Source organism: Anthonomus grandis, chromosome 7, assembly GCF_022605725.1.
Source record: "Anthonomus grandis grandis chromosome 7, icAntGran1.3, whole genome shotgun sequence".
NCBI classification, from domain to species: Eukaryota; Metazoa; Arthropoda; class Insecta; order Coleoptera; family Curculionidae; genus Anthonomus; species Anthonomus grandis.
In genome coordinates, this window is record NC_065552.1 from 2894718 (window position 1) to 2911624 (window position 16907).

General features: G+C 30.5%; 1 protein-coding gene and 1 long non-coding RNA gene across 5 annotated transcripts in view; one reads left to right on the forward strand and one right to left on the reverse strand.

Moving 5' to 3' along the window:
- Window positions 1-16907, reverse strand: part of LOC126738117 (arylalkylamine N-acetyltransferase 1-like) — a 70875-nt gene that overhangs the window by 43032 nt on the left and 10936 nt on the right. The window contains exon 1 of one of the 4 annotated variants that reach the window (XM_050443279.1): window positions 5617-5774. The exons of 1 other annotated variant lie outside the window; for it this stretch is intronic. The gene's annotated coding sequence lies outside the window, so the exon portion shown is untranslated. Of the gene's footprint in view, window positions 1-5566; window positions 5775-16907 lie in introns of those variants that run through there. 2 more of the 4 variants (XM_050443280.1, XM_050443282.1) reach the window with 2 other exon arrangements.
- On the forward strand, window positions 6549-10570 carry LOC126738118 (uncharacterized). The gene is made up of 2 exons (XR_007661223.1): window positions 6549-7228; window positions 8537-10570. It is a non-coding gene; the product is annotated as an uncharacterized LOC126738118 (long non-coding RNA).

Sequence of the window (16907 nt, forward strand, 5' to 3'; positions counted from 1 at the left end):
TTTTACATAAGGGTACCTTAAAAAGGGTTTTTGGATTTTTCTATGTTGTTAATATGATCCGTTTTTTTGAAGGTGACCTAATTATAGCTGCATACTCTAAGGGTTGTTGAACTTTTGCATTAAACAATCTAATGATCCTCAAATTCCCAGAATGTCTAATGATAAAACTGCTTTCTATGCTTTTTTGGTAAATCTATTAAAGTGGTTAATAAATTTAAGATTTGATAATTGAAAATACACCCTAAAATCCCAGCATTCTCTATTTGTGGGAAGTGGGAATGGCAGTGTCAGATAGCTTATAATTACATTAAAGGGCTATATTTACAAGTAAAATAGCTATAAAAAAGACATCTTTGTAAAAAGGTATCAAGAGATCCACATGACAGTTACAGAGCGAGATCAGAGTGAGATCTCAAACAAGTAGAAGAAGAGGAAGAAGAAGAAGAAGTTTTTTGGTGTAAAAAACAGCCAATTATTAGCCGAACGATGTTAAAGGCATATTAAGGGTCTAATAGAAAATTTCATATTATTTTTATTTGGGCGTTTATTTCGCATATAAATCGAATATATGGTTTATTAAGGTCAGGAGAACAATAAGGTCTAAGATATGGACCGTAGGTCTGACCTAAATAAACGATAATTTATAGGGCCGGGGCACGCTTTTCACCGTAAATTAGCCGACAAGGGCTAAACAGAAAATATGGGCTCGAGTGCTTTCACTGAAAAAGCCCTTTCTGGAGCAAACTTTTATGAGACGGGGAATTTTATTAAAAAACGTTTCCTATATTAGGTTGTCCTTTTTAACTGCGTTTACTTTATGCATTATTTCGAACAGTACTAGAAAGTTTCAACTTAAAGTATCCATACGAAAATTGCGATTTAGGGAAATTCATTTTTATGAAATAATTAAAATCGTGAAACCACTGGGATTGCTTGTTGGGTAACTAGGGGAATTCCCCAGATTGAACTGATATTATGAAAACATTCTACTACACCAAAAAAACAATTAAAACACCTTAATTTAGAATGTAGTTCTTCGGTAGCAACATTGGGATTTTCTGTGACGTCTATCAGTATACAGAGAGGATCAATTTTTTTTTGAAGATTTTTTTTTTTAATTTAATTAAAATTGGCCCTAAAAATGTTTAAATGTCTTATGTAAAATTAGTATGTTACAAAACAATTTTTCATTTGTACTGCATCATTTATCTATCATATTTAAAATAGCTGCTGAGATAAAAATAATTTTTCACACTAAAGGCGAAAAGTGAACAAGCATTAATTTTGAGTTTCATGTTTTCAACGTGTCAAGGTTTCATTGCTTGAAAGTTTCAAGATCTCAAAGTTACAAGTTTCGAGTTTTCCAAGTTTCAAGGTGTCAGGGCTTGAAAGCTTAAGGATTTAAAAATTTCAAAATGTTTCAAGATTTTAAGGTTAAAGTATGAACAAGCTTTCAGTTTTCAATTTCGAACTTTGTTCTTTATTTTCAAAATTTTAAAGGGATCAAGGTTTAAAGACTTGAAAGTTTGAAGGTTTCAAATTCTTAGGGTTCAAAGGCTTGATGGTGTAAATGTTTCAACCTTTGAAAGTTACAAGATTGAAGTTTCAAGACTTAAGCTTCACGTTTCGAGTTTCCAGTTTCGAAATGAAGATTCAAATTTGAAAATTCGATTTTTTAAGGTTTCAGAGGTTTAACGCTCGAAAGGTTTGACTTGTTGACCTTGAAAGTTTGAAAGTCTCAAGTTTCCAAATTTTCATGATTTTCAAACTTTCAAGGTTTAATAGTTCAATATTTCAAAGTTCCAAGCTTCACTGTTTCAAATTGCAATTTCTGATTTTTGGATTTTTTAAGGTGTTTAAAATCTTGGTTAAAACTTGTAAGCCTTAAGCTTCATGTTTCGACTTTTAAGTTTAAGTTTTAAATTTCAAGGTTCGGGTTTCTCAGTTTTCAAAGCTTGAAGGCTTAAAGGTTTCAGGGTTTGAAGGTTTCAAAGTTTTAAGTTTTCAATTTAAGTTTCAAGTTTCTATTTTTGATTTTTTAAGTTCTAGAGTTTTCAAAGTATCAAAGCTTGAGGGTTTGAAGATTTCAAGGTTATAAGTTCAAAGTTTTAATCCTCAAACTTTAAGCATCACGTTTCGACTTTCAAGTTTTGAATTTCAAGTTTCAAAAGGTTTCTAGGTTTGAAAGTCTGAGGGTATCAAGGTTTCTTTTTTTTCACGTTTCCAGTTTCAAATTTGAAGTTTCGATATTTTGAAATTTCAAAGTTTGAAGGTTTAAAGATTTGAGGGTTTCAAGGTTTGAAACTTTGAATGTTTCAAGGTCTAAAAGTTTCAAGACTTAAACTTCAAGTTTCAAGTTTACGCTTCGATTTTTAAGTTTTGATTATTCAAAGTTTCAAGGTGTCAAGGGTTGAACGCTTGAAGATTTCAAAAATTTTGAAGGCTTTTAAGGTCTCAAGGTTAATTTCAAGTTTTTGTATTCAAAACTTAAATTTCACATTTCGAGTTTCAGATTTTAAGTTTTCAAGATGTCAAGGTTTTTAAAACTTGAGGGTTTCAAGATTTCAAAGTTTGATTCAAAAGTTTCAAACTGTTTCGAGTTTTAAGATTCAACTTTCGAGTTTTCAAGGAGTCAAGATTTGAGTGGTTTAAGTTTCAAAATTGTCAGGGTTTGAAGGTCTGATGGTTTCCAGGTCTAGAGGTTTCAAAATCCAAGCCTCAAATCTCAAGCTTCTCGTTTCAACGTTGAAATTCGTTGAAGTTTTGATTTTTTGAGTTTTCAAAGTTTTAATGTTTGAATGCTTGAAAGTTTAAAAGTTTTAAGGTTTCAAGCTTAAATTATTTAATGTTTTAAGATTTTATGTTTAAAGTGTGAAACTTCACGCTTCGAGTTTTCAACTTCGAACTTGAAGTTTTAAGTTTTCAACATTTTAAAGGTATCAAGGTTTGAAGACTTGAAAGTTTGAAGGTTTCAAATTCTCAGGGTTTAAAGGCTTGATGGTGTAAATGTTTCAAGGTTTGAAAGTTTCAAAATGCCAAGGTTTCACGTTTCCAGTTTTGATTTTTCAGGTTTTCTAAGTTTTAAGGATTTCAAGCATTGAAAGTTCAAGAAAATTTCAAATATTCAGGATTTACACGTTTGAAGGCTTGATAGTTTGAAATTTTCAAAGTAAAACTTTCCTGTTCAAATTTCAAGTTTCAAGCTTCAAGTTTTGATTTTCGAATTTTAAACATTTCAAAAGGTTTGAAGTCTTAAAAGTTAAAAGTTTTAGGTTTCAACCCTCAACTTTACAAGTTTCACATTTTCACTTTCAAGTTTCTTGTTGAAGTTCAAGATGTCACGGTTTGAAAGTTTGATGGTTTCCAGCTCTTAAGGTTTCAACTTCCAAGCTTCACGTTTCAAGTTTTCAGTTTCGAATTTTAAGTTACAATTTTTGATTTTCCAGTTTTTAAAGTTTCAAGGCGTTAAGGTTTAAAGGCTTGAGAGCTTAAGAGTTTGTAGATTTCAAAGTTTAAAGGAATCAAGTTTAGAGTTTCAACCTTCACGTTTCAATTTTCGAGTTTTTGAGATTTCAAGGTGTCAATCTTTGAAAGTTACATGGTGGAAGTTTCAAGACTTAAGCTTCACGTTTCGAGTTTCCAGTTTCGAAATGAAGATTCAAATTTGAAAATTCGATTTTTTAAGGTTCAGAGGTTTAACGCTCGAAAGTTTTGACTTGTTGACCTTGAAAGTTTGAAAGTGTCAAGTTTTCAAATTTTAATGATTTTCAAGGTTTGAAGGTTTAATAGTTCAATATTTCAAAGTTCCAAGCTTCACTGTTCCACTTTTCAGTTTCAAATTGCAATTTCTGATTTTTGGATTTTTTAAGGTGTTAAGGTTTAAAGTCTTGGTTAAAACTTGTAAGCCTTAAGCTTCATGTTTCGACTTTTAAGTTTAAGTTTTAAATTTCAAGGTTCGGGTTTCTCAGTTTTCAAAGCTTGAAGGCTTAAAGGTTTCAGGGTTTAAAGGTTTCAAAGTTTTAAGTTTTCAATTTAAGTTTCAAGTTTCTATTTTCGATTTTTTAAGTTCTAGAGTTTTCAAAGTATCAAAGCTTGAGGGTTTGAAGATTTCAAGGTTTTAAGTTCAAAGTTTCAATCCTCAAACTTTCAGCTTCATGTTTCGACTTTCAAGTTTTGAATTTCAAGTTTCAAAAGGTTTCGAGGTTTGAAAGTCTGAGGGTTTCAAGGTTTCCTTTCTTTCACGTTTCCAATTTCAAATTTGAAGTTTCGATATTTTGAGTTTTCAAAGTTTGAAGATTTAAAGATTTGAGGGTTTCAAGGTTTGAATGTTTCAAGGTCTAAAGTTCTAAAAGTTTCAAGACTTAAACTTCAAGTTTCAAGCTTACGCTTCGATTTTTAAGTTTTGATTATTCAAAGTTTCAAGGTGTCAAGGGTTGAAGGTTTGAAGATTTCAAAGTTTGAAGGCTTTTAAGGTCTCAATGTTACTTTCAAGTTTTTGGATTCAAAACTTAAATTTCACGTTTCGAGTTTCAAATTTTAAGATTTCAAAACTTCAAAGAGTCAAGGTCTTTAAGGATTGAGGATTTAAAGGTTTCAAGTTCTTTTTAAGTGTCCCATTTCACGTTTTAAGTTTCAAGTTTTTGACTTTTTAATGCTTCAAGGTTTGAAGTTTTAAGTTTCAAACTTCAAGTTTTAAGGCTCGCGTTTTGATTTTTCAGTTTCGAATCTGAAGCTTCAAGTTAAGATTCTTCAAGTTTTCGAATTTTATATTTTATATTTTATATTTTCGATATTCGAGAATAATATACATCCAGGAAACTAGAACGACAGAAGAAGCTGGAAAATGGGAAGCGGAAGGCGTAAAACATTATAAAACCAAATTTAGAATTTAGAATTTAGAATTTAGAATTTAGAATTTAAAATCTAGAATTTAGAATTTAGAATTTAGAATTTAGAATTTAGAATTTAGAATTTAGAATTTAGAATTTAGAATTTAGAATTTAGAATTTAGAATTTAGAATTTAGAATTTAGAATTTAGAATTTAGAATTTAGAATTTAGAATTTAGAATTTAGAATTTAGAATTTAGAATTTAGAATTTAGAATTTAGAATTTAGAATTTAGAATTTAGAATTTAGAATTTAGAATTTAGAATTTAGAATTTAGAATTTAGAATTTAGAATTTAGAATTTAGAATTTAAAATTTAGAATTTAGAATTTAGAATTTAGAATTTAGAATTTAGAATTTAGAATTTAGAATTTAGAATTTAGAATTTAGAATTTAGAATTTAGAATTTAGAATTTAGAATTTAGAATTTAGAATTTAGAATTTAGAATTTAGAATTTAGAATTTAGAATTTAGAATTTAGAATTTAGAATTTAGAATTTAGAATTTAGAATTTAGAATAGACTTCCAATTTAGAACTTTTAGTACCTTTTACATAAGACACTACATATTCTTGAAAAAAAAAGACATTTACTAAACCACGGACTAGATACAGGGTGAAACTTTTAAATGGGAAATGCCCATTACAGCTCTAAAAATTACTCCATTTTAATGTACCCACCTTGTATAATAAGTACTTACAAAGATAATAAAAACAAATACGAAAATTACCACGATACGATATTACAAACGCTGATCTTCACTAAACCGTGACTTTCTGCTAATTATCACGACGGATGTTGATTTAATACTAAAAATAAATTTAAAAAAAATTACAGATAAAAATACTGATAAGTGTTCTATTTAATTTCTTTATATGATAACGTCATCACAGTGTTGTATAGAAATCTGTAAACGCTTCTAAATTTTTAAAAGATTATCAAGGAAATTTTGAAAAAGTCTCTATATAATATTAGAAATTCATACTTCTACAGGATGTCTTTTAATAAAATAATAATTATATTTTAATATACATATATTTATCTGACACCTACATAAGACAACTTATAAATACATGGTGAATAGGATACAAATGTAAATCATAAAAAAAAAATTATAATTAATAAACGAGACGCCTATTATTTACGACTTCTTACAATTACCGGTTTTAGAAGGGAGTCTGTGTTTATCAGATGTAAATCGATACCTACATATTATTATTATTATTATTTTTACATTGCGAGAGAATAAACTATTGTTGTCCACTGGTAATAAGAACTTTAAGCGTGAGAGGTGCGGTTTTTGTAAAAAAAAAATATGAAAGGAGACAGGTATCGACGAGGCTGTAGAATAAAATATAAACGTAAAAAAACAAAATATTTTTTGCAAAATATACGATGACGTTATTTACACGCCCTGTATCTAAAAAGAAACGACGTTTCGTCTCGATGTAATCATCAGTTTGTAACCATGATGTACTGTCACCATTACCTTGAAAAAGGCAGACAATCTGTATTAAAAAAAAAATCATAAGTGTCTAATCAGATATGATGCAATGAAATTATCTACGTTTTCAAGCACAAATTTAAATCAATAATTGATTTCAATATATGAAGTAGCAATTTACCTGAAAAATTTGCGTCTATTGTATAAGAAACATTTGAACAGTCATAGTGAATTGCCAAAGGCAAATAGGTTTTTGGAAATATCTCAATTTCTATTAGTCAAATCAAGAAATGTGTGAAGTAAAAAGTTGTAGCCCAGGCCTTTCTCTATAAGACTGTTTCTAAGCATTTTTTTTCTAAACTCAATATTTATTAAGAAATTTTGATTTTTTTGACCTGCTTTCCAAATGACGATTCATCTGCTGCTAGTGAGCAGGTTTTTCCAGAATATCTCAGTTTTTAGAGGTCAAATGAAGAAATGTGCAGAGTTAAAAATTGTAGCTCAGGCCTTTTTATATAAAAGTGTTCCTAAACATTTTTCTTGTAAACTCACTATTTTTCAAGAAATGTTGAATTTTTTGACTGGCTTTCCCGATCGCATATTCATTTTCTGCCAACGTAATCGACCCTTCGGCTAAAATCGCAAATGTTCGAGCCTACCGTTTGCAAAATATGATTAAATTGGACTAACGTTGGCAGATTATATTCCATGCCGCCCGAAGTATGCCATAGTTTGTTTACATATTATTCACTTAGAATTTGGCGGTTAATGTTATAGGCTGGTAAAAATTGTTTAAAAATTGAACATTTTGTCTATCCAGAGGCCTCAAGAGTACAATTATTTTGATGTCAGCCAAAGTGAATTCAGAATTAACATTAATACTGAAGAAGAAGTAGATGTAAGTTGTTTTTTATTATTAACATAACCTCACTGGTGAGGAACATATTTAGCTATATATTGTACTGATTTTATACACATATGAACTAAATTTCGGTTTATAATGTAATAATGGTTGTTGGAGCAAAAAATAAAAAGTTAATTTTGCAACAAAGACTCACAAAGTTAAATGACTTTAATGCAGAGGAAATGCGCCTAATTTATGATAACTTTTTGTTGTTATCTATTAGAAATTCAAATTAAGATTGTAGCTAGAATTGCCAACCGCCCTTTATTTTAAAAAATAGTCCTTTATTTGGAAATTTAGTCCTTTGACCTTTAAAAGGGTATTAGATCTATATATAATTATCAATGTAGTGTTAATTTTTAATTTAAGCACCTGGCGCTTCTGAGGTTAGTTCGCCGGTTAATACTTGTGCAACAATATTGTGTTACACATAGTGGTTATCAAGTATACCTATACAATAAATTCAAGAGATAATTATTCGAGTGATTTTAAGACAAAAATATAAAAGAGGAATCAAATCGTTCGTTTTTTATGATATACAGCGCGTTAAAAAAAATCTTCAAAAAATGGTTTTTGTAAATATCCTTTACTTATATAATTTTGTTGTAAGACCATTTGTAGTCATAAGAAACTAATTTTAGATCTAATTTAATTAAATTTATTAAGTCCAGTGGCGCCTTGGAAAATGTATTTTGTATATTTCTTGGATTAAGCAACTAAAAATAGATTTTTTTTTGGTTTTAATTTTCTTTGATGTCTTGCTTTGTTTTCGAGAAAAAAATCAACTTAAATGCATATCCTCAAACCATAGATCGGCTTATAGAAGAGATGCAAATGTTTAGATGGATAGCCTACTGTATATCGCAGAGCGCCAGCGCTACAAAGTTCCGCAGAGATTTCGGAAGCTCAACTTAGATGGCATTAGAGATACGATATACTTTCCGAAATTAGAAAACTGTGTAAAATTAGGCGCCTTTTCTTTAGTACTGCGGTTAGTGCCTACAACGCACGCTTGCATATAGGTAGAATGTTCATTTGTCGGTCTTTAATGAATTTTTTATGCCAATTTTTCAAATTTTGCAATAAGGTTTTACTTTTTGTTTCCTCTTTTTTTTTAAATTTTCCAAATTGTCATTAGGCTTATCTCAAAAAAATGGTTTCTCTAGAAAATGAAAAAAAAAACAGTACTTTTATCTCAAGGGTTAGGTATATCATGCTTAAAACACATTTAAGTTCATAACTTTATGCGATTATCTACTCAGAAATTGATTGAAGTATTACAACTTATATAATTTCTTACAGAAATGGGTAACCGAATTAGGAGAAATAACAAAAGTTACTTGGCGAGCTACGACGACTGTTAGAACACCTTTGAAAAAATCTAAAAAAAAAACATATTTAGACGCTATTTTCAAAGTTAAACAATCGCGTACAACAAAGAAGTCTCGTAATATTGACTATCCTGCCAAAATGAAAATTGTATTAGAAAAGCCTATGGATAATGCAAGTACATGGTCCTGCGTTGTAAATGTTTATGAAGAACATACTCACACCATAGAAAGTGGAGCAGCCTTGTTGAAAAGACCTATAGGCAACGAAACAAAAAAATATATTTTTGAACTTTTTGAGAAAGGACATACTGCTGCAACTGCCTATCACACATACACTAGTATCAAGATGGAAGAAATAGGGGACAACTACGAAAAAATGATTTTAGACCGGCACTTTTTCCCGACCAAAACTGATTTTTCCAACTTATGGGCTGAACATTTCAAAAAAAACTATGGAGAAGACATGCTCCTAACTTGAGAAAATAATTTAATGAAAAGTAAAAGTACTCTTTCTAAAATTATTCGTATTGGTGATCATTATGCGGTTTGTTTATGCACACCAATAATGCAACGAGCTGGTCAGTACCTTACACAGGCCTCAGAAATTTTATTTGTTGATGCATCAGGAAACTGCGACCTGCAAAATCACAAGATTTATTTTTTTGCAACGCAGTCTCCAGCAGGAGGCATTCCAGTTGGATGTATCATCTCTAGTAGTCAGAAACAAGAGTTATTTGATGAAGCAGTTGAGAATTTGAAGGCCTCGAAAAATTTCTTCAAAAATAATATTAACCGATGATGATGTCAGTGAAAGAAGTATTTTAAAAAAACATTGGCCACAGGCAGAGCTTTTGCTGTGTTCTTTTCACGTGTTAAAGGCAGTATGGAGGTGGCTGACTGTATCGAAAATTATCCACAATTGGCAATATACATTCAGAATATGATAGATACGAAAATTCATGCGTGGTGCTTCTATTATAGACAAACACTAATGACTCGAGGCTCAGACACTAATAATTACATAGAGGTTATGTTCAGGTTGTTCAAGGACATTCCATTAGAAAAAACAAAAGCCTTTAATCTAACACAGCTAACAGATTTTGTCATTACGAACTTTGAAGCGTATTACAAACAGAGAATATTTGATATAATTCTAAATAGAGAACGTCAAAGTAGATTAAGGCATTTATGCCCTGACGAGAAAAACGTTTCCTTGGATAAAATAAAATGTTTAAATGTAACAGATAATATTGTTCAGGGCTCTTCAGATTCTGATGTTCACTATTTTGTAATGTTTTATAGTGTAGTAAGTCTGCGGTTATAAAATTTTTTCATGTTGTTGATGTAGTAAATACGTTGACCACTACCACTAAAAAAATTATGTATGAAATTGCAACCAATATGAAACCTTCTGCGCAAACATTTGCCCCACTGATTTTGGAAAAATTGAAGAAAATTGATGACGTTGATATTAATCCTATCTGTACCCCTCAAACTACCGACATACAAATTATGGATGGTATACAACAAGACGAAAAAGAAAATCTGTTTCAGGAATCTGGAACAATTATTAGTGTTAACAATATATCCGAAGAGGATGTAAAAGACGTCAATAGAGATTGGAAATTGTTGAAAAAGTAATGGACCATTTGAATAATGACCCAGTTAATTTTTATCCAACAATTAAAACGTTTCTGCATAATTCCCAGCTTTACGGTAGAAGTTCTGGTTCTTTAATGTCAGGGCTTTACAAAGCTTTCAAATATCAGGGTGTAAATACGAAAAATAGACAATTCGTATCCAGAAAAGGGAAGAAAATTGCTGTGCAGCCAACTGCTGTTGCAAGAAGAAAAACATCAATGAGTGGACGCAGAAATCAGTGTTGGTTAAGCGCAAACTCAAGGCTCCTCACTCACTACAAGCATGTGTTGACAATAATATTGCTTTAAGTGTTAATAAATTCAAAAAATAATGTATTATTTTTTAAATTAATTTTATTTGTTTATTTGCTTGTTTTACTCTTTTTTTATTGAAACTAGCTATAAAATACTAACTATATATAAAATAATTGGAATCTAAAACAAAATTTTGTCATTAATTTAGTTAAAATGTGCATTTTGAGAAGTTTTAAATTATTCTTATATCACTTTTTGTTCGTTTTTTCTTCAGATAATTACTGTCTATTATGCATCTAATTTAATTAAATTATTCAAATTATATCTGCTGCTTAGACAGACATAAATTGCCAACGTCAAGTTTGGATGCTCATAATTTGCCAACGCTTCACGGCTCACGGGACGAATCCAGCCGAAGTCGTATTACGTTGGCAGAATATGAATATGCTTCCCGATCACGACACTCTGCTGCTGGTGAGCAGAATTTTCGAAAATATCTCAGTTTCTATTAGTCAAATCAAGAAACGTGTAGAGTGAAAAGTTGTAGCCCAGGCCTTTCTGTATAAAAGTGTTCCCAAGCATTTTTCTTGTAAACTCACTATTTCTCAAGAAATTTTCAATTTTTTGACTGGCTTTCCCGATCACGACACATCTGCTGCTGTTGAGCAGGTTTTTTCAAAATATCTCAAAATCTATTAGTCAAATCAAAAAACGTGTAGAGTGAAAAGTTGTAGTCCAGGCCTTTCTGTATAAAAGTGTTCCCAAGCATTTTTCTTGTAAACTCAATATTTTTCAAGAAATGTTGAATTTTTTGACCTGCTTTCCCGATCACGACTCATCTGCTGCTGGTGAGCAGGTTTTTTCAAAATATCTCAGTTTCTGTTAGTCAAATCAAGAAACGTGTAGAGTGAAAAGTTGTAATCCAGGCCTTTTTATATAAAAGTGTTCCTAAGCATTTTTCTTGTAAACTCACTATTTTCCAAGAAATGTTGAATTTTTTTACCTGCTTTCCCGATCACGACTCATCTGCTGCTAATGAGCAGGTTTGTCAAAAATTTCTCCGTTTCTATTAGTCAAATCAAGAAATGTGTAAAGTGAAAAGTTGTACCCCAGACCTTTCTGCATAAGACTGTTCCTAAGCATTTTTCTTCTAAACTCAATATTTTTTAAGAAATTTTGAATTTTTTGACTTGCTTTCCAAATCACGACTCATCTGCTGCTAGTGAGCAGATTTTTCCAGAATATCTCAGTTTCTATTAGTCAAATCAAGAAATGTGTAGAATGAAAAGTTGTAGCCCATGCTTTCCTGTATAAGACTGTTCCCAATCATTTTTCTTGTAAACTCAATATTTTTCAAGAAATTTTGAATTTTTTGACTTGCTTTCCAAATCACGACTTATCAGCTGCTGGTGAGCAGGTTTTTTAAAAATATCTCAGTTTCTATTAGTCAAATCGAAAAATATGTAGTAAGAGAACTTCTAGATCAGATCTTATTCTACAAAAAAGTTCCCAAGTATTGTTTTTACAAACTCAATGCTTTCGAGGAAATTTTGTTTTTTACGAGTTGCTTTTTTCTCAAGGAAGGAATCTCTTTTGGGCAAACTTAACCGCAATGACGCAAGCAAACCTCGCGAAAATTGTAACAATCTTTTTTTTTCTTAATTTTTTTTCAGGGTCGTACACAAACAATAAAATTTACATACTGACCACCCAACATTTTTTTTTTTGTTAGTACCGATTGGTTATCACAAGCCTCGCTCTTAAAACGTATTCATTCCGCGTTTTACGGATCATTAAAACTTAAATAAGAGATCTTTGTTTAAGATATAACTTTTTCTTGTCTCTCTCTCTCCTTGAACCCGCATAGATTTATGGGATTAGAGTGCAACGGAATTTACATTTCAAAAAGATTTAATGTTCGTTACTTAGGTTATAAAGGAAGGTAATAAATTTGCCACCCGATCGATATACGAGTTTAGTTTCTTAAAGGCCACTTTTGACACGATCGTTTATTTGCACTTATTGGGTCACTTTCTTGGTATTATTTAATCCCAAAAATAAATTTTAAAACTGTCATAGTGGCATGAATATTTGACAGCCTCATTATTTATAATACGATATCGATATCATATAAAAATTGACGTTGCTTGTTAGCATGGTGCTTGTACATAAACTTCTCTGAGATATATTGCAAAAAACATTTAATTCGTCTCTAATAACGTTAACCATAGACTAACCTTAATGGGGTCCGAATATCTCCATTACTATTAGGTCTACGGTTGAAGCAGTCTTAATCAATATTTAGGAGAAAATTATTGTCTGCTTATTAAAGTTTATTTGATGATCATAGCTACTGTAGATCAAAAGTTATGACGCAAAGTTACCCAGGTTGACACCTAGAACACGTTGTGACTTTAACCAAGTTTTTACTCCTTATATCTCATAAACATATAAGTCTATCGGAATTATTTAAACAGTTTTTAAAAGATATTGACTTGCTCTTTAACTTGAATATAATCACTTTCAAAAAAGATAGACTGCAATGGGGGCTTGAACGTATAAGGCCGGATATCTCAGCTGCTATTAAATCTAAAGTTTTAGTACCTGATCAAAAAATTATTTGATGATCAGTGCTGTCATTGATCCTAAGTTATGATTCAAAGTTTCCCAGGTCGTCGACTGAAGCCAAAGTATAGATCAATATATCTCATAAGCCACTCATTTAATCGCATTGATTTTAATGGTTTTTGGTAGACAATAACTTCGTAATTAAATTTGCTTTTATTGGTGATCTGTTACTCTTTTCCAACAAATTTTTTTCAATAAATTCGATGGCGAGGTCAAAATTTCGATAGTACCCAACCATTCTTCCAAAATCAAAATTTCTTTTACGCGTAACTTTCCTCTTCCCACTTAGAGAACAGTAAGCCATAAAATGCATAAAAGCAATAAAAGCAACGTGTTGTTTGCTTTATTTTGTTCGAGTTAAGGGAAAGGCTCTTATATATCATAATAGATAGTAATACCTATTATAAACAGGGTACATAATTTATTCCTAGTTTTTTATTGGCCATCATACCTATTGTCACGAAATAATTTTTTTTTTGTTTGGATTAGAACAGTATTATACGCCTTTCCGTAACAAGCAGTTTAGTTTAAAATTAAAATGAGTTCTCGCAGCAAAATTTGGCTATATTTTTCTAAAAACGAAAATCGCGTGCAGTGTATATTTTGTAACTACAATGTAGCTAGTAAGAGCTCAACGAGTAACTTGTGGACCCATTTAAGAAGCAAACAGAATTCGCTGATAAGCAGGTAAGTTATTTCATAAACTTTTAGTTAATAATAGTATTAGCAAATAGCAACTAGCAAGTAGCAAAATGAATGATTGCGTAAGGGAACATACGGGCTGTACAGCTAAAAAAAAAGAGTGTAAAAAATACAAATTGTGCAAATCGTAGACCATAGATATCTTTATTGAAGTTCGAGTTGGTTCCAAATAAATTAATGTTTCAAACATTCAAATTTCAAACAGACAGGCTGCTACAAGTTCGAGTGTGACTATTGGGATCTCGAAAACTATAAGAGCTACGAGGGAGGTTAAATTGGGGCAAAGTTGCGTATTTTGATGCTTAATAAAAAATAAAATGCCATTTTGAAAGTTAGAAAATTATGAATACATTCAAAGTTAACCGGTTCAAGTTCGTTTTTAATTTTTTCTGATGTTATTTGAAAAGATGTATTGAAATAAATGATACTTTGACATTGACGCAGCCACTTTTTCCTCCCAACAAAACTAGAAAACTCGATATCTTTAAGGGTCTTAGTCTCAACGATCATATACAGGCGCTTATATAAATTCGATTGGTATCTTGGAAACTATAAGAGCTACGAGGTTTTTACTTTTTACAATCCAGTAGAAAAGAGTTTACATTACCTATTTATTAAATACAATTTTCAATTTGTGACATTTTACGACTAATTAAATTATCAGCTTTTCCGATACAAAAACCAATAAATGATTGTTATTTTTATTTCTTTCATCCTTCTGCCTGCCTAAATTCCTAAAGGTCTTCAGTTGGGACAGTCTGTTAATGATTTATTAACTTTTATTACTTGCCCAATGCTTTCGTTTGAAGATAACGTTATTCAGCCGTCCAGATTTACAGATCGTACATATTTCTAATGTTAAACTCATTATTTTCAGTACTTCTCAAGATACAGAATCTGAATATTTGGAAGTTTCAACAAATTCGAGGAACATTTCGACAAGGGATGAAGGTGGATCCGAAAACGAATCAGAAATCTCCAGCGTAAGCCACACCAGTACTTCCACAGTTGCTACTGCCACTAATCAAGCACAAAGTAAACTACAAAAAACAGAACCCAAAATTGATAGCGTTTTTTCTACCGTACAAGTAACCAAGCAAAAACAAGAGATTATTACTCAGATAATTAAAAAAATGATTTGCATTGACACCCTACCTATTTCGTTTGTGGAAAATAAAGGTTTTAAGAAATTATTATTATATATTGCTGCCTCGTATAAAATTCCAGTAGCAAAGTCAATAATGCTAAAAATTGATGCTTTATATGAGCTTGAAAAACTTTAGAAGAATTAAGAGATGTAAAATGCATAGGCCTATACCAACAGACTCCTGGAGTTCAAGAGCAAATGAATCCTATATCACTGTGACTTGCCATTTTATCAACAATACTTGGCAACACATTACGCGAAACTTAACAACAGAAAGTATGGAAGAAAGACATACAGCCATAAATTTAAAAAACAAGTTACTAGATATAATAAATGAATGGGAAATCGTGGACAAATGTGTCGCTATAGTGCACGATAATGCCTCTAATATTGTTTTGGCAACTAGGGATTTACCGTTTGACTCAGCTTGTTGCTATGCCCATTCATTGCAGTTAGTCTTAAATAAAATATTGGATCAAGATGTTAAAACGGTTAATAGAGCAACGAGAAGCTGTAATAGGTGTTTTATCTGACAGAATAGTAACTTCAAAAACACATGCTGGACAATTAATGCTTAACGAAGAAGAATGGACAGTAATAGAAAGCATTATAATAATATTAGCACCTTTTGAAATTGTTACCAATTTGTTTTCATCGGATTCGCAACCAACTATTTCAATGATAATACCTATAATAAAGTCTTTAATGGGAAATTTTATTTTGAAAACTATTCCTGAAGAACCTATTTTCTTGAAAGATATTAAACTGTCATTACAAAAAGAGTTTGAATCTAGATTTAAAGATTTTTTTTGTATCTCAGTTACTGGTGCCATCGATATCAATATTTTTGACATGAGCACATTTTCGGACCCGCGGTTCAAAAATAAAGAACGGTTTATTGGTTCTTTGATTAAGGTAAAATTTCCAAAAATATGTGTCCCTTGCAGTGGTGGAAAAATAATGAAACCAAGTATCCAAATCTTATAAAATATGTAAAACGTTATCTTTGCGTGCCTGCATCTGTTCCATCAGAGAGAGCTTTTTCTAATGCTGGTAATATTGCTAATGCAAAACGAAGCTGCCTAAAATCTGACAATGTTAAAAAGCTTTGTTTTCTTAATGTAAATTTGTAATATTTAAGTTTACATTGTTTATCCTGTAACTTGGTTCTTCATTATTTTCTACTTTATCCATTTTGAACTATTTGTTTGTTATTTTGAAACCCTATTGTACGTTTCTATAAATTGTTATTTTTTTTGAGTTTATTTGTTTGCGTTCTTTTGTTTAAGAGTTTTTATTTGTGCTCATCTATTTTTAAATGTTTATTTTATAGATTTATTGGTATTTCTTTAATGTTCCCATTATGTTTCGATAATATTATATTTAAAACGACTTTTTCGGTGTTTAAATTTTAAATAAACAGCTGTTCAAATATTTGACTACCAACCTAATTGATTAATTTTATTGGAATATTCAAATAATCGAGTTATTCAAACACTTAATTTGAATTATTTAAATATTCGAATAATCGAATTATGTATAATAATTAAAACCTGTGAGCGTCATTTAAATAATTTTATAATTTTTAATACGTTAAATAAATTCAAAATAGTCCAAAATAATCAAAATAAATCATAAAAATAAAATAAACACCTTGTAAAACAACTGGGCGCTTGGGCGACTCCAAAGTAGAGATGGTGACGTGTAGACCTGAAATAATAAGAGTAACCTGAGCACACTTATTCCCGTAAAATTAATTAATAATAAAAATATTAAGCAAAACTCATTAATATGAAAAATATGAATTAATATGTTTTAAACTTGCTCAGTGATTTTACTTTTACGATAACCATTTAATTCATGTTCACCAACATTTAACCACTTAACTTAAATATACCAAAATTTATTATTCACCAATTTATTATTTTTATCCGATTGTTAAATGTCCCAGTAACGACAACGTACTGATA